General features: G+C 47.8%; 11 non-coding genes across 11 annotated transcripts; all 11 read left to right on the top strand.

The window, feature by feature from the left end:
* The first annotated feature begins 117 nt into the window (after positions 1–117).
* Positions 118–308, top strand: LOC142717637 (U2 spliceosomal RNA). The gene has a single exon (XR_012872005.1). It is a non-coding gene; the product is annotated as a U2 spliceosomal RNA (small nuclear RNA).
* A 1304-nt stretch (positions 309–1612) lies between these two features.
* Positions 1613–1803, top strand: LOC142717636 (U2 spliceosomal RNA). Its single transcript, XR_012872004.1, has one exon. It is a non-coding gene; the product is annotated as a U2 spliceosomal RNA (small nuclear RNA).
* Positions 1804–3095: 1292 nt separating this feature from the next.
* On the top strand, positions 3096–3286 carry LOC142717635 (U2 spliceosomal RNA). Its single transcript, XR_012872003.1, has one exon. It is a non-coding gene; the product is annotated as a U2 spliceosomal RNA (small nuclear RNA).
* Positions 3287–4554: 1268 nt separating this feature from the next.
* Positions 4555–4745, top strand: LOC142717633 (U2 spliceosomal RNA). Its single transcript, XR_012872001.1, has one exon. It is a non-coding gene; the product is annotated as a U2 spliceosomal RNA (small nuclear RNA).
* Positions 4746–6045: 1300 nt separating this feature from the next.
* LOC142717632 (U2 spliceosomal RNA) lies at positions 6046–6236 on the top strand. Its single transcript, XR_012871999.1, has one exon. It is a non-coding gene; the product is annotated as a U2 spliceosomal RNA (small nuclear RNA).
* A 1284-nt stretch (positions 6237–7520) lies between these two features.
* Positions 7521–7711, top strand: LOC142717631 (U2 spliceosomal RNA). The gene has a single exon (XR_012871998.1). It is a non-coding gene; the product is annotated as a U2 spliceosomal RNA (small nuclear RNA).
* Positions 7712–9015: 1304 nt separating this feature from the next.
* LOC142717630 (U2 spliceosomal RNA) lies at positions 9016–9206 on the top strand. The gene has a single exon (XR_012871997.1). It is a non-coding gene; the product is annotated as a U2 spliceosomal RNA (small nuclear RNA).
* Positions 9207–10486: 1280 nt separating this feature from the next.
* LOC142717629 (U2 spliceosomal RNA) lies at positions 10487–10677 on the top strand. The gene has a single exon (XR_012871996.1). It is a non-coding gene; the product is annotated as a U2 spliceosomal RNA (small nuclear RNA).
* Positions 10678–11941: 1264 nt separating this feature from the next.
* On the top strand, positions 11942–12132 carry LOC142717627 (U2 spliceosomal RNA). Its single transcript, XR_012871995.1, has one exon. It is a non-coding gene; the product is annotated as a U2 spliceosomal RNA (small nuclear RNA).
* A 1288-nt stretch (positions 12133–13420) lies between these two features.
* Positions 13421–13611, top strand: LOC142717626 (U2 spliceosomal RNA). The gene has a single exon (XR_012871994.1). It is a non-coding gene; the product is annotated as a U2 spliceosomal RNA (small nuclear RNA).
* A 1296-nt stretch (positions 13612–14907) lies between these two features.
* LOC142717625 (U2 spliceosomal RNA) lies at positions 14908–15098 on the top strand. Its single transcript, XR_012871993.1, has one exon. It is a non-coding gene; the product is annotated as a U2 spliceosomal RNA (small nuclear RNA).
* The last annotated feature ends 1019 nt before the right edge of the window (positions 15099–16117 follow it).

Raw genomic sequence — 16117 nt, 5'->3', positions numbered from 1 at the left:
GCTGTGAGTGTGTGAGCCTGCAGGGCCCCATGGAATTGCCTAGAAGTAGGCTGAATCGCTGCAAGGGCTGAACAGCAGTATCGGGCAGGCTCGGGCAACGCGCGGCCCGTTCGGGTTATCGCTTCTCGGCCTTTTGGCTAAGATCAAGTGTAGTATCTGTTCTTATCAGTTTAATATCTGATACGTCCCCTATCTGGGGACCATATATTAAATGGATTTTTAGAACAGGGAGATGGAAATAGAGCTTGCTCTGTCCACTCCACGCATTGACCTGGTATTGCAGTATTTCCAGGACCGGTGCACCCTTTCCTTATGTGTTGACTAAAAGCAGATTCCAAAAGTGTTTTTTGTCTTTGCTATTGTTTCTGTCTTTCTGAAGGGATCTCCCCTTTTAATCCCATTATTTCAACACCTGTTGGACAATGCATGAGTGATAATGAGCTCATTGATTAAATGCAATTAATGAATAGATTGCCACCTCTTGTTGTGTGTCGTCTGTGTTTCTGTGTTTCCGGCATTTCACATTGGAACACCTCATTCACCTTCCTTGTCTTCTCTCCGCCCTCCCTTTTAGGTAAGTTAAAGAGCTGCACCTGAGCCAGCCACTGATTGATTGATTGATTGATTGATTGATTGATTGATTGATTGATTGATTGATTTATTGATTGATTGATGCAGCACAACAGTCAAATAGTGGAGTGGAGTAGGGGAACAGCAAACAGCCAATAAAGCAGCCCGCCCGCTCGCCTGCCCGCCACAATGGACCTACCTGTGTACACTAGATGGATGTGATGGAATGTACTGTCGTCCCTACATTTCAAGAAGAAGTAAGAATTGCAGTTGCAACAAAGCCTTGCTTGCCTACAAAGAGAGCAGCAATTTGGATTTGTTACTATGTTACCTAGAAGAATAACAAACTGTGCAAGGATGGAGGTTGTAGGAGCAAGGAGAAGTTGTCTGTAAAGTTGGTGGATGCCTATTTTCCATTTTGCAGTCCCTTGTCTCCCTCTTGTGGCCTCCTGGAGGCAACTAGCTGTGCAAAAAAAAGACAGCCTGGCGGCCGGCTGTTGCAGTGTTGCCCTCTCAGGCAACACTGAGTGACTGACTGAGCCTCACCGTCTTATATAAAGTTCAGACGGAACTTTGCACGTGTCATAGTGGAGCCCTCAGGATTCCAGAGCCAGCTTTCTGACATCATAATGGGGCCTCAGAGATAAAAGCCTGGGCCCAGGCAGTGTTGGTCAGTGCTGCTCAGCAGGCAGCACTGGACTGGACTGGATTACAGCTGATACAAGGTGTGAAGGAACAAGGGGTGGCTGTGGGCATGCACTTGCTGCCGCTGCCAGTGTTTATCTGCATGGCAGCAGGGCATTTGGGCGTTGCCAGGAAGGCGTTTTTATGTAGATTCCTCCTCTTTCAGCACTGCATTGTGGTGCAAGCAAAAGAAGCAAATCCTGTCTGGCTTCCTCTCCGGCCTTTATTCACCTCCCGTGTAGCTGTGAGTGTGTGAGCCTGCAGGGCCCCATGGAATTGCCTAGAAGTAGGCTGAATCGCTGCAAGGGCTGAACAGCAGTATCGGGCAGGCTCGGGCAACGCGCGGCCCGTTCGGGTTATCGCTTCTCGGCCTTTTGGCTAAGATCAAGTGTAGTATCTGTTCTTATCAGTTTAATATCTGATACGTCCCCTATCTGGGGACCATATATTAAATGGATTTTTAGAACAGGGAGATGGAAATAGAGCTTGCTCTGTCCACTCCACGCATTGACCTGGTATTGCAGTATTTCCAGGACCGGTGCACCCTTTCCTTATGTGTTGACTAAAAGCAGATTCCAAAAGTGTTTTTTGTCTTTGCTATTGTTTCTGTCTTTCTGAAGGGATCTCCCCTTTTAATCCCATTATTTCAACACCTGTTGGACAATGCATGAGTGATAATGAGCTCATTGATTAAATGCAATTAATGAATAGATTGCCACCTCTTGTTGTGTGTCGTCTGTGTTTCTGTGTTTCCGGCATTTCACATTGGAACACCTCATTCACCTTCCTTGTCTTCTCTCCGCCCTCCCTTTTAGGTAAGTTAAAGAGCTGCACCTGAGCCAGCCACTGATTGATTGATTGATTGATTGATTGATTGATTGATTGATTGATTGATTGATTGATGCAGCACAACAGTCAAATAGTGGAGTGGAGTAGGGGAACAGCAAACAGCCAATAAAGCAGCCCGCCCGCTCGCCTGCCCGCCACAATGGACCTACCTGTGTACACTAGATGGATGTGATGGAATGTACTGTCGTCCCTACATTTCAAGAAGAAGTAAGAATTGCAGTTGCAACAAAGCCTTGCTTGCCTACAAAGAGAGCAGCAATTTGGATTTGTTACTATGTTACCTAGAAGAATAACAAACTGTGCAAGGATGGAGGTTGTAGGAGCAAGGAGAAGTTGTCTGTAAAGTTGGTGGATGCCTATTTTCCATTTTGCAGTCCCTTGTCTCCCTCTTGTGGCCTCCTGGAGGCAACTAGCTGTGCAAAAAAAAGACAGCCTGGCGGCCGGCTGTTGCAGTGTTGCCCTCTCAGGCAACACTGAGTGACTGACTGAGCCTCACCGTCTTATATAAAGTTCAGACGGAACTTTGCACGTGTCATAGTGGAGCCCTCAGGATTCCAGAGCCAGCTTTCTGACATCATAATGGGGCCTCAGAGATAAAAGCCTGGGCCCAGGCAGTGTTGGTCAGTGTTGCTCAGCAGGCAGCACTGGACTGGACTGGATTACAGCTGATACAAGGTGTGAAGGAACAAGGGGTGGCTGTGGGCATGCACTTGCTGCCGCTGCCAGTGTTTATCTGCATGGCAGCAGGGCATTTGGGCGTTGCCAGGAAGGCGTTTTTATGTAGATTCCTCCTCTTTCAGCACTGCATTGTGGTGCAAGCAAAAGAAGCAAATCCTGTCTGGCTTCCTCTCCGGCCTTTATTCACCTCCCGTGTAGCTGTGAGTGTGTGAGCCTGCAGGGCCCCATGGAATTGCCTAGAAGTAGGCTGAATCGCTGCAAGGGCTGAACAGCAGTATCGGGCAGGCTCGGGCAACGCGCGGCCCGTTCGGGTTATCGCTTCTCGGCCTTTTGGCTAAGATCAAGTGTAGTATCTGTTCTTATCAGTTTAATATCTGATACGTCCCCTATCTGGGGACCATATATTAAATGGATTTTTAGAACAGGGAGATGGAAATAGAGCTTGCTCTGTCCACTCCACGCATTGACCTGGTATTGCAGTATTTCCAGGACCGGTGCACCCTTTCCTTATGTGTTGACTAAAAGCAGATTCCAAAAGTGTTTTTTGTCTTTGCTATTGTTTCTGTCTTTCTGAAGGGATCTCCCCTTTTAATCCCATTATTTCAACACCTGTTGGACAATGCATGAGTGATAATGAGCTCATTGATTAAATGCAATTAATGAATAGATTGCCACCTCTTGTTGTGTGTCGTCTGTGTTTCTGTGTTTCCGGCATTTCACATTGGAACACCTCATTCACCTTCCTTGTCTTCTCTCCGCCCTCCCTTTTAGGTAAGTTAAAGAGCTGCACCTGAGCCAGCCACTGATTGATTGATTGATTGATTGATTGATTGATGCAGCACAACAGTCAAATAGTGGAGTGGAGTAGGGGAACAGCAAACAGCCAATAAAGCAGCCCGCCCGCTCGCCTGCCCGCCACAATGGACCTACCTGTGTACACTAGATGGATGTGATGGAATGTACTGTCGTCCCTACATTTCAAGAAGAAGTAAGAATTGCAGTTGCAACAAAGCCTTGCTTGCCTACAAAGAGAGCAGCAATTTGGATTTGTTACTATGTTACCTAGACGAATAACAAACTGTGCAAGGATGGAGGTTGTAGGAGCAAGGAGAAGTTGTCTGTAAAGTTGGTGGATGCCTATTTTCCATTTTGCAGTCCCTTGTCTCCCTCTTGTGGCCTCCTGGAGGCAACTAGCTGTGCAAAAAAAAGACAGCCTGGCGGCCGGCTGTTGCAGTGTTGCCCTCTCAGGCAACACTGAGTGACTGACTGAGCCTCACCGTCTTATATAAAGTTCAGACGGAACTTTGCACGTGTCATAGTGGAGCCCTCAGGATTCCAGAGCCAGCTTTCTGACATCATAATGGGGCCTCAGAGATAAAAGCCTGGGCCCAGGCAGTGTTGGTCAGTGCTGCTCAGCAGGCAGCACTGGACTGGACTGGATTACAGCTGATACAAGGTGTGAAGGAACAAGGGGTGGCTGTGGGCATGCACTTGCTGCCGCTGCCAGTGTTTATCTGCATGGCAGCAGGGCATTTGGGCGTTGCCAGGAAGGCGTTTTTATGTAGATTCCTCCTCTTTCAGCACTGCATTGTGGTGTAAGCAAAAGAAGCAAATCCTGTCTGGCTTCCTCTCCGGCCTTTATTCACCTCCCGTGTAGCTGTGAGTGTGTGAGCCTGCAGGGCCCCATGGAATTGCCTAGAAGTAGGCTGAATCGCTGCAAGGGCTGAACAGCAGTATCGGGCAGGCTCGGGCAACGCGCGGCCCGTTCGGGTTATCGCTTCTCGGCCTTTTGGCTAAGATCAAGTGTAGTATCTGTTCTTATCAGTTTAATATCTGATACGTCCCCTATCTGGGGACCATATATTAAATGGATTTTTAGAACAGGGAGATGGAAATAGAGCTTGCTCTGTCCACTCCACGCATTGACCTGGTATTGCAGTATTTCCAGGACCGGTGCACCCTTTCCTTATGTGTTGACTAAAAGCAGATTCCAAAAGTGTTTTTTGTCTTTGCTATTGTTTCTGTCTTTCTGAAGGGATCTCCCCTTTTAATCCCATTATTTCAACACCTGTTGGACAATGCATGAGTGATAATGAGCTCATTGATTAAATGCAATTAATGAATAGATTGCCACCTCTTGTTGTGTGTCGTCTGTGTTTCTGTGTTTCCGGCATTTCACATTGGAACACCTCATTCACCTTCCTTGTCTTCTCTCCGCCCTCCCTTTTAGGTAAGTTAAAGAGCTGCACCTGAGCCAGCCACTGATTGATTGATTGATTGATTGATTGATTGATTGATTGATTGATTGATTGATTGATTGATTGATGCAGCACAACAGTCAAATAGTGGAGTGGAGTAGGGGAACAGCAAACAGCCAATAAAGCAGCCCGCCCGCTCGCCTGCCCGCCACAATGGACCTACCTGTGTACACTAGATGGATGTGATGGAATGTACTGTCGTCCCTACATTTCAAGAAGAAGTAAGAATTGCAGTTGCAACAAAGCCTTGCTTGCCTACAAAGAGAGCAGCAATTTGGATTTGTTACTATGTTACCTAGAAGAATAACAAACTGTGCAAGGATGGAGGTTGTAGGAGCAAGGAGAAGTTGTCTGTAAAGTTGGTGGATGCCTATTTTCCATTTTGCAGTCCCTTGTCTCCCTCTTGTGGCCTCCTGGAGGCAACTAGCTGTGCAAAAAAAAGACAGCCTGGCGGCCGGCTGTTGCAGTGTTGCCCTCTCAGGCAACACTGAGTGACTGACTGAGCCTCACCGTCTTATATAAAGTTCAGACGGAACTTTGCACGTGTCATAGTGGAGCCCTCAGGATTCCAGAGCCAGCTTTCTGACATCATAATGGGGCCTCAGAGATAAAAGCCTGGGCCCAGGCAGTGTTGGTCAGTGCTGCTCAGCAGGCAGCACTGGACTGGACTGGATTACAGCTGATACAAGGTGTGAAGGAACAAGGGGTGGCTGTGGGCATGCACTTGCTGCCGCTGCCAGTGTTTATCTGCATGGCAGCAGGGCATTTGGGCGTTGCCAGGAAGGCGTTTTTATGTAGATTCCTCCTCTTTCAGCACTGCATTGTGGTGCAAGCAAAAGAAGCAAATCCTGTCTGGCTTCCTCTCCGGCCTTTATTCACCTCCCGTGTAGCTGTGAGTGTGTGAGCCTGCAGGGCCCCATGGAATTGCCTAGAAGTAGGCTGAATCGCTGCAAGGGCTGAACAGCAGTATCGGGCAGGCTCGGGCAACGCGCGGCCCGTTCGGGTTATCGCTTCTCGGCCTTTTGGCTAAGATCAAGTGTAGTATCTGTTCTTATCAGTTTAATATCTGATACGTCCCCTATCTGGGGACCATATATTAAATGGATTTTTAGAACAGGGAGATGGAAATAGAGCTTGCTCTGTCCACTCCACGCATTGACCTGGTATTGCAGTATTTCCAGGACCGGTGCACCCTTTCCTTATGTGTTGACTAAAAGCAGATTCCAAAAGTGTTTTTTGTCTTTGCTATTGTTTCTGTCTTTCTGAAGGGATCTCCCCTTTTAATCCCATTATTTCAACACCTGTTGGACAATGCATGAGTGATAATGAGCTCATTGATTAAATGCAATTAATGAATAGATTGCCACCTCTTGTTGTGTGTCGTCTGTGTTTCTGTGTTTCCGGCATTTCACATTGGAACACCTCATTCACCTTCCTTGTCTTCTCTCCGCCCTCCCTTTTAGGTAAGTTAAAGAGCTGCACCTGAGCCAGCCACTGATTGATTGATTGATTGATTGATTGATTGATTGATTGATTGATTGATGCAGCACAACAGTCAAATAGTGGAGTGGAGTAGGGGAACAGCAAACAGCCAATAAAGCAGCCCGCCCGCTCGCCTGCCCGCCACAATGGACCTACCTGTGTACACTAGATGGATGTGATGGAATGTACTGTCGTCCCTACATTTCAAGAAGAAGTAAGAATTGCAGTTGCAACAAAGCCTTGCTTGCCTACAAAGAGAGCAGCAATTTGGATTTGTTACTATGTTACCTAGAAGAATAACAAACTGTGCAAGGATGGAGGTTGTAGGAGCAAGGAGAAGTTGTCTGTAAAGTTGGTGGATGCCTATTTTCCATTTTGCAGTCCCTTGTCTCCCTCTTGTGGCCTCCTGGAGGCAACTAGCTGTGCAAAAAAAAGACAGCCTGGCGGCCGGCTGTTGCAGTGTTGCCCTCTCAGGCAACACTGAGTGACTGACTGAGCCTCACCGTCTTATATAAAGTTCAGACGGAACTTTGCACGTGTCATAGTGGAGCCCTCAGGATTCCAGAGCCAGCTTTCTGACATCATAATGGGGCCTCAGAGATAAAAGCCTGGGCCCAGGCAGTGTTGGTCAGTGCTGCTCAGCAGGCAGCACTGGACTGGACTGGATTACAGCTGATACAAGGTGTGAAGGAACAAGGGGTGGCTGTGGGCATGCACTTGCTGCCGCTGCCAGTGTTTATCTGCATGGCAGCAGGGCATTTGGGCGTTGCCAGGAAGGCGTTTTTATGTAGATTCCTCCTCTTTCAGCACTGCATTGTGGTGCAAGCAAAAGAAGCAAATCCTGTCTGGCTTCCTCTCCGGCCTTTATTCACCTCCCGTGTAGCTGTGAGTGTGTGAGCCTGCAGGGCCCCATGGAATTGCCTAGAAGTAGGCTGAATCGCTGCAAGGGCTGAACAGCAGTATCGGGCAGGCTCGGGCAACGCGCGGCCCGTTCGGGTTATCGCTTCTCGGCCTTTTGGCTAAGATCAAGTGTAGTATCTGTTCTTATCAGTTTAATATCTGATACGTCCCCTATCTGGGGACCATATATTAAATGGATTTTTAGAACAGGGAGATGGAAATAGAGCTTGCTCTGTCCACTCCACGCATTGACCTGGTATTGCAGTATTTCCAGGACCGGTGCACCCTTTCCTTATGTGTTGACTAAAAGCAGATTCCAAAAGTGTTTTTTGTCTTTGCTATTGTTTCTGTCTTTCTGAAGGGATCTCCCCTTTTAATCCCATTATTTCAACACCTGTTGGACAATGCATGAGTGATAATGAGCTCATTGATTAAATGCAATTAATGAATAGATTGCCACCTCTTGTTGTGTATCGTCTGTGTTTCTGTGTTTCCGGCATTTCACATTGGAACACCTCATTCACCTTCCTTGTCTTCTCTCCGCCCTCCCTTTTAGGTAAGTTAAAGAGCTGCACCTGAGCCACACCTGAGCCAGCCACTTGATTGATTGATTGATTGATTGATTGATTGATTGATTGATTGATTGATTGATTGATGCAGCACAACAGTCAAATAGTGGAGTGGAGTAGGGGAACAGCAAACAGCCAATAAAGCAGCCCGCCCGCTCGCCTGCCCGCCACAATGGACCTACCTGTGTACACTAGATGGATGTGATGGAATGTACTGTCGTCCCTACATTTCAAGAAGAAGTAAGAATTGCAGTTGCAACAAAGCCTTGCTTGCCTACAAAGAGAGCAGCAATTTGGATTTGTTACTATGTTACCTAGAAGAATAACAAACTGTGCAAGGATGGAGGTTGTAGGAGCAAGGAGAAGTTGTCTGTAAAGTTGGTGGATGCCTATTTTCCATTTTGCAGTCCCTTGTCTCCCTCTTGTGGCCTCCTGGAGGCAACTAGCTGTGCAAAAAAAAGACAGCCTGGCGGCCGGCTGTTGCAGTGTTGCCCTCTCAGGCAACACTGAGTGACTGACTGAGCCTCACCGTCTTATATAAAGTTCAGACGGAACTTTGCACGTGTCATAGTGGAGCCCTCAGGATTCCAGAGCCAGCTTTCTGACATCATAATGGGGCCTCAGAGATAAAAGCCTGGGCCCAGGCAGTGTTGGTCAGTGCTGCTCAGCAGGCAGCACTGGACTGGACTGGATTACAGCTGATACAAGGTGTGAAGGAACAAGGGGTGGCTGTGGGCATGCACTTGCTGCCGCTGCCAGTGTTTATCTGCATGGCAGCAGGGCATTTGGGCGTTGCCAGGAAGGCGTTTTTATGTAGATTCCTCCTCTTTCAGCACTGCATTGTGGTGCAAGCAAAAGAAGCAAATCCTGTCTGGCTTCCTCTCCGGCCTTTATTCACCTCCCGTGTAGCTGTGAGTGTGTGAGCCTGCAGGGCCCCATGGAATTGCCTAGAAGTAGGCTGAATCGCTGCAAGGGCTGAACAGCAGTATCGGGCAGGCTCGGGCAACGCGCGGCCCGTTCGGGTTATCGCTTCTCGGCCTTTTGGCTAAGATCAAGTGTAGTATCTGTTCTTATCAGTTTAATATCTGATACGTCCCCTATCTGGGGACCATATATTAAATGGATTTTTAGAACAGGGAGATGGAAATAGAGCTTGCTCTGTCCACTCCACGCATTGACCTGGTATTGCAGTATTTCCAGGACCGGTGCACCCTTTCCTTATGTGTTGACTAAAAGCAGATTCCAAAAGTGTTTTTTGTCTTTGCTATTGTTTCTGTCTTTCTGAAGGGATCTCCCCTTTTAATCCCATTATTTCAACACCTGTTGGACAATGCATGAGTGATAATGAGCTCATTGATTAAATGCAATTAATGAATAGATTGCCACCTCTTGTTGTGTGTCGTCTGTGTTTCTGTGTTTCCGGCATTTCACATTGGAACACCTCATTCACCTTCCTTGTCTTCTCTCCGCCCTCCCTTTTAGGTAAGTTAAAGAGCTGCACCTGAGCCAGCCACTGATTGATTGATTGATTGATTGATTGATTGATTGATTGATTGATGCAGCACAACAGTCAAATAGTGGAGTGGAGTAGGGGAACAGCAAACAGCCAATAAAGCAGCCCGCCCGCTCGCCTGCCCGCCACAATGGACCTACCTGTGTACACTAGATGGATGTGATGGAATGTACTGTCGTCCCTACATTTCAAGAAGAAGTAAGAATTGCAGTTGCAACAAAGCCTTGCTTGCCTACAAAGAGAGCAGCAATTTGGATTTGTTACTATGTTACCTAGAAGAATAACAAACTGTGCAAGGATGGAGGTTGTAGGAGCAAGGAGAAGTTGTCTGTAAAGTTGGTGGATGCCTATTTTCCATTTTGCAGTCCCTTGTCTCCCTCTTGTGGCCTCCTGGAGGCAACTAGCTGTGCAAAAAAAAGACAGCCTGGCGGCCGGCTGTTGCAGTGTTGCCCTCTCAGGCAACACTGAGTGACTGACTGAGCCTCACCGTCTTATATAAAGTTCAGACGGAACTTTGCACGTGTCATAGTGGAGCCCTCAGGATTCCAGAGCCAGCTTTCTGACATCATAATGGGGCCTCAGAGATAAAAGCCTGGGCCCAGGCAGTGTTGGTCAGTGCTGCTCAGCAGGCAGCACTGGACTGGACTGGATTACAGCTGATACAAGGTGTGAAGGAACAAGGGGTGGCTGTGGGCATGCACTTGCTGCCGCTGCCAGTGTTTATCTGCATGGCAGCAGGGCATTTGGGCGTTGCCAGGAAGGCGTTTTTATGTAGATTCCTCCTCTTTCAGCACTGCATTGTGGTGCAAGCAAAAGAAGCAAATCCTGTCTGGCTTCCTCTCCGGCCTTTATTCACCTCCCGTGTAGCTGTGAGTGTGTGAGCCTGCAGGGCCCCATGGAATTGCCTAGAAGTAGGCTGAATCGCTGCAAGGGCTGAACAGCAGTATCGGGCAGGCTCGGGCAACGCGCGGCCCGTTCGGGTTATCGCTTCTCGGCCTTTTGGCTAAGATCAAGTGTAGTATCTGTTCTTATCAGTTTAATATCTGATACGTCCCCTATCTGGGGACCATATATTAAATGGATTTTTAGAACAGGGAGATGGAAATAGAGCTTGCTCTGTCCACTCCACGCATTGACCTGGTATTGCAGTATTTCCAGGACCGGTGCACCCTTTCCTTATGTGTTGACTAAAAGCAGATTCCAAAAGTGTTTTTTGTCTTTGCTATTGTTTCTGTCTTTCTGAAGGGATCTCCCCTTTTAATCCCATTATTTCAACACCTGTTGGACAATGCATGAGTGATAATGAGCTCATTGATTAAATGCAATTAATGAATAGATTGCCACCTCTTGTTGTGTGTCGTCTGTGTTTCTGTGTTTCCGGCATTTCACATTGGAACACCTCATTCACCTTCCTTGTCTTCTCTCCGCCCTCCCTTTTAGGTAAGTTAAAGAGCTGCACCTGAGCCAGCCACTGATTGATTGATTGATTGATTGATTGATGCAGCACAACAGTCAAATAGTGGAGTGGAGTAGGGGAACAGCAAACAGCCAATAAAGCAGCCCGCCCGCTCGCCTGCCCGCCACAATGGACCTACCTGTGTACACTAGATGGATGTGATGGAATGTACTGTCGTCCCTACATTTCAAGAAGAAGTAAGAATTGCAGTTGCAACAAAGCCTTGCTTGCCTACAAAGAGAGCAGCAATTTGGATTTGTTACTATGTTACCTAGAAGAATAACAAACTGTGCAAGGATGGAGGTTGTAGGAGCAAGGAGAAGTTGTCTGTAAAGTTGGTGGATGCCTATTTTCCATTTTGCAGTCCCTTGTCTCCCTCTTGTGGCCTCCTGGAGGCAACTAGCTGTGCAAAAAAAAGACAGCCTGGCGGCCGGCTGTTGCAGTGTTGCCCTATCAGGCAACACTGAGTGACTGACTGAGCCTCACCGTCTTATATAAAGTTCAGACGGAACTTTGCACGTGTCATAGTGGAGCCCTCAGGATTCCAGAGCCAGCTTTCTGACATCATAATGGGGCCTCAGAGATAAAAGCCTGGGCCCAGGCAGTGTTGGTCAGTGCTGCTCAGCAGGCAGCACTGGACTGGACTGGATTACAGCTGATACAAGGTGTGAAGGAACAAGGGGTGGCTGTGGGCATGCACTTGCTGCCGCTGCCAGTGTTTATCTGCATGGCAGCAGGGCATTTGGGCGTTGCCAGGAAGGCGTTTTTATGTAGATTCCTCCTCTTTCAGCACTGCATTGTGGTGCAAGCAAAAGAAGCAAATCCTGTCTGGCTTCCTCTCCGGCCTTTATTCACCTCCCGTGTAGCTGTGAGTGTGTGAGCCTGCAGGGCCCCATGGAATTGCCTAGAAGTAGGCTGAATCGCTGCAAGGGCTGAACAGCAGTATCGGGCAGGCTCGGGCAACGCGCGGCCCGTTCGGGTTATCGCTTCTCGGCCTTTTGGCTAAGATCAAGTGTAGTATCTGTTCTTATCAGTTTAATATCTGATACGTCCCCTATCTGGGGACCATATATTAAATGGATTTTTAGAACAGGGAGATGGAAATAGAGCTTGCTCTGTCCACTCCACGCATTGACCTGGTATTGCAGTATTTCCAGGACCGGTGCACCCTTTCCTTATGTGTTGACTAAAAGCAGATTCCAAAAGTGTTTTTTGTCTTTGCTATTGTTTCTGTCTTTCTGAAGGGATCTCCCCTTTTAATCCCATTATTTCAACACCTGTTGGACAATGCATGAGTGATAATGTGCTCATTGATTAAATGCAATTAATGAATAGATTGCCACCTCTTGTTGTGTGTCGTCTGTGTTTCTGTGTTTCCGGCATTTCACATTGGAACACCTCATTCACCTTCCTTGTCTTCTCTCCGCCCTCCCTTTTAGGTAAGTTAAAGAGCTGCACCTGAGCCAGCCACTGATTGATTGATTGATTGATTGATTGATTGATTGATTGATTGATTGATTGATGCAGCACAACAGTCAAATAGTGGAGTGGAGTAGGGGAACAGCAAACAGCCAATAAAGCAGCCCGCCCGCTCGCCTGCCCGCCACAATGGACCTACCTGTGTACACTAGATGGATGTGATGGAATGTACTGTCGTCCCTACATTTCAAGAAGAAGTAAGAATTGCAGTTGCAACAAAGCCTTGCTTGCCTACAAAGAGAGCAGCAATTTGGATTTGTTACTATGTTACCTAGAAGAATAACAAACTGTGCAAGGATGGAGGTTGTAGGAGCAAGGAGAAGTTGTCTGTAAAGTTGGTGGATGCCTATTTTCCATTTTGCAGTCCCTTGTCTCCCTCTTGTGGCCTCCTGGAGGCAACTAGCTGTGCAAAAAAAAGACAGCCTGGCGGCCGGCTGTTGCAGTGTTGCCCTCTCAGGCAACACTGAGTGACTGACTGAGCCTCACCGTCTTATATAAAGTTCAGACGGAACTTTGCACGTGTCATAGTGGAGCCCTCAGGATTCCAGAGCCAGCTTTCTGACATCATAATGGGGCCTCAGAGATAAAAGCCTGGGCCCAGGCAGTGTTGGTCAGTGCTGCTCAGCAGGCAGCACTGGACTGGACTGGATTACAGCTGATACAAGGTGTGAAGGAACAAGGGGTGGCTGTGGGCATGCACTTGCTGCCGCTGCCAGTGTTTATCTGCATGGCAGCAGGGCATTTGGGCGTTGCCAGGAAGGCGTTTTTATGTAGATTCCTCCTCTTTCAGCACTGCATTGTGGTGCAAGCAAAAGAAGCAAATCCTGTCTGGCTTCCTCTCCGGCCTTTATTCACCTCCCGTGTAGCTGTGAGTGTGTGAGCCTGCAGGGCCCCATGGAATTGCCTAGAAGTAGGCTGAATCGCTGCAAGGGCTGAACAGCAGTATCGGGCAGGCTCGGGCAACGCGCGGCCCGTTCGGGTTATCGCTTCTCGGCCTTTTGGCTAAGATCAAGTGTAGTATCTGTTCTTATCAGTTTAATATCTGATACGTCCCCTATCTGGGGACCATATATTAAATGGATTTTTAGAACAGGGAGATGGAAATAGAGCTTGCTCTGTCCACTCCACGCATTGACCTGGTATTGCAGTATTTCCAGGACCGGTGCACCCTTTCCTTATGTGTTGACTAAAAGCAGATTCCAAAAGTGTTTTTTGTCTTTGCTATTGTTTCTGTCTTTCTGAAGGGATCTCCCCTTTTAATCCCATTATTTCAACACCTGTTGGACAATGCATGAGTGATAATGAGCTCATTGATTAAATGCAATTAATGAATAGATTGCCACCTCTTGTTGTGTGTCGTCTGTGTTTCTGTGTTTCCGGCATTTCACATTGGAACACCTCATTCACCTTCCTTGTCTTCTCTCCGCCCTCCCTTTTAGGTAAGTTAAAGAGCTGCACCTGAGCCAGCCACTGATTGATTGATTGATTGATTGATTGATTGATTAATTGATTGATTGATTGATTGATTGATGCAGCACAACAGTCAAATAGTGGAGTGGAGTAGGGGAACAGCAAACAGCCAATAAAGCAGCCCGCCCGCTCGCCTGCCCGCCACAATGGACCTACCTGTGTACACTAGATGGATGTGATGGAATGTACTGTCGTCCCTACATTTCAAGAAGAAGTAAGAATTGCAGTTGCAACAAAGCCTTGCTTGCCTACAAAGAGAGCAGCAATTTGGATTTGTTACTATGTTACCTAGAAGAATAACAAACTGTGCAAGGATGGAGGTTGTAGGAGCAAGGAGAAGTTGTCTGTAAAGTTGGTGGATGCCTATTTTCCATTTTGCAGTCCCTTGTCTCCCTCTTGTGGCCTCCTGGAGGCAACTAGCTGTGCAAAAAAAAGACAGCCTGGCGGCCGGCTGTTGCAGTGTTGCCCTCTCAGGCAACACTGAGTGACTGACTGAGCCTCACCGTCTTATATAAAGTTCAGACGGAACTTTGCACGTGTCATAGTGGAGCCCTCAGGATTCCAGAGCCAGCTTTCTGACATCATAATGGGGCCTCAGAGATAAAAGCCTGGGCCCAGGCAGTGTTGGTCAGTGCTGCTCAGCAGGCAGCACTGGACTGGACTGGATTACAGCTGATACAAGGTGTGAAGGAACAAGGGGTGGCTGTGGGCATGCACTTGCTGCCGCTGCCAGTGTTTATCTGCATGGCAGCAGGGCATTTGGGCGTTGCCAGGAAGGCGTTTTTATGTAGATTCCTCCTCTTTCAGCACTGCATTGTGGTGCAAGCAAAAGAAGCAAATCCTGTCTGGCTTCCTCTCCGGCCTTTATTCACCTCCCGTGTAGCTGTGAGTGTGTGAGCCTGCAGGGCCCCATGGAATTGCCTAGAAGTAGGCTGAATCGCTGCAAGGGCTGAACAGCAGTATCGGGCAGGCTCGGGCAACGCGCGGCCCGTTCGGGTTATCGCTTCTCGGCCTTTTGGCTAAGATCAAGTGTAGTATCTGTTCTTATCAGTTTAATATCTGATACGTCCCCTATCTGGGGACCATATATTAAATGGATTTTTAGAACAGGGAGATGGAAATAGAGCTTGCTCTGTCCACTCCACGCATTGACCTGGTATTGCAGTATTTCCAGGACCGGTGCACCCTTTCCTTATGTGTTGACTAAAAGCAGATTCCAAAAGTGTTTTTTGTCTTTGCTATTGTTTCTGTCTTTCTGAAGGGATCTCCCCTTTTAATCCCATTATTTCAACACCTGTTGGACAATGCATGAGTGATAATGTGCTCATTGATTAAATGCAATTAATGAATAGATTGCCACCTCTTGTTGTGTGTCGTCTGTGTTTCTGTGTTTCCGGCATTTCACATTGGAACACCTCATTCACCTTCCTTGTCTTCTCTCCGCCCTCCCTTTTAGGTAAGTTAAAGAGCTGCACCTGAGCCAGCCACTGATTGATTGATTGATTGATTGATTGATTGATTGATTGATTGATTGATTGATTGATGCAGCACAACAGTCAAATAGTGGAGTGGAGTAGGGGAACAGCAAACAGCCAATAAAGCAGCCCGCCCGCTCGCCTGCCCGCCACAATGGACCTACCTGTGTACACTAGATGGATGTGATGGAATGTACTGTCGTCCCTACATTTCAAGAAGAAGTAAGAATTGCAGTTGCAACAAAGCCTTGCTTGCCTACAAAGAGAGCAGCAATTTGGATTTGTTACTATGTTACCTAGAAGAATAACAAACTGTGCAAGGATGGAGGTTGTAGGAGCAAGGAGAAGTTGTCTGTAAAGTTGGTGGATGCCTATTTTCCATTTTGCAGTCCCTTGTCTCCCTCTTGTGGCCTCCTGGAGGCAACTAGCTGTGCAAAAAAAAGACAGCCTGGCGGCCGGCTGTTGCAGTGTTGCCCTCTCAGGCAACACTGAGTGACTGACTGAGCCTCACCGTCTTATATAAAGTTCAGACGGAACTTTGCACGTGTCATAGTGGAGCCCTCAGGATTCCAGAGCCAGCTTTCTGACATCATAATGGGGCCTCAGAGATAAAAGCCTGGGCCCAGGCAGTGTTGGTCAGTGCTGCTCAGCAGGCAGCACTGGACTGGACTGGATTACAGCTGATACAAGGTGTGAAGGAACAAGGGGTGGCTGTGGGCATGCACTTGCTGCCG

The sequence above is a fragment of the Rhinoderma darwinii genome, unplaced genomic scaffold (genome assembly GCF_050947455.1).
Source record: "Rhinoderma darwinii isolate aRhiDar2 unplaced genomic scaffold, aRhiDar2.hap1 Scaffold_457, whole genome shotgun sequence".
Lineage (NCBI taxonomy): Eukaryota > Metazoa > Chordata > Amphibia > Anura > Rhinodermatidae > Rhinoderma > Rhinoderma darwinii.
This window is presented reverse-complemented; position numbering and strand designations above follow the sequence as displayed.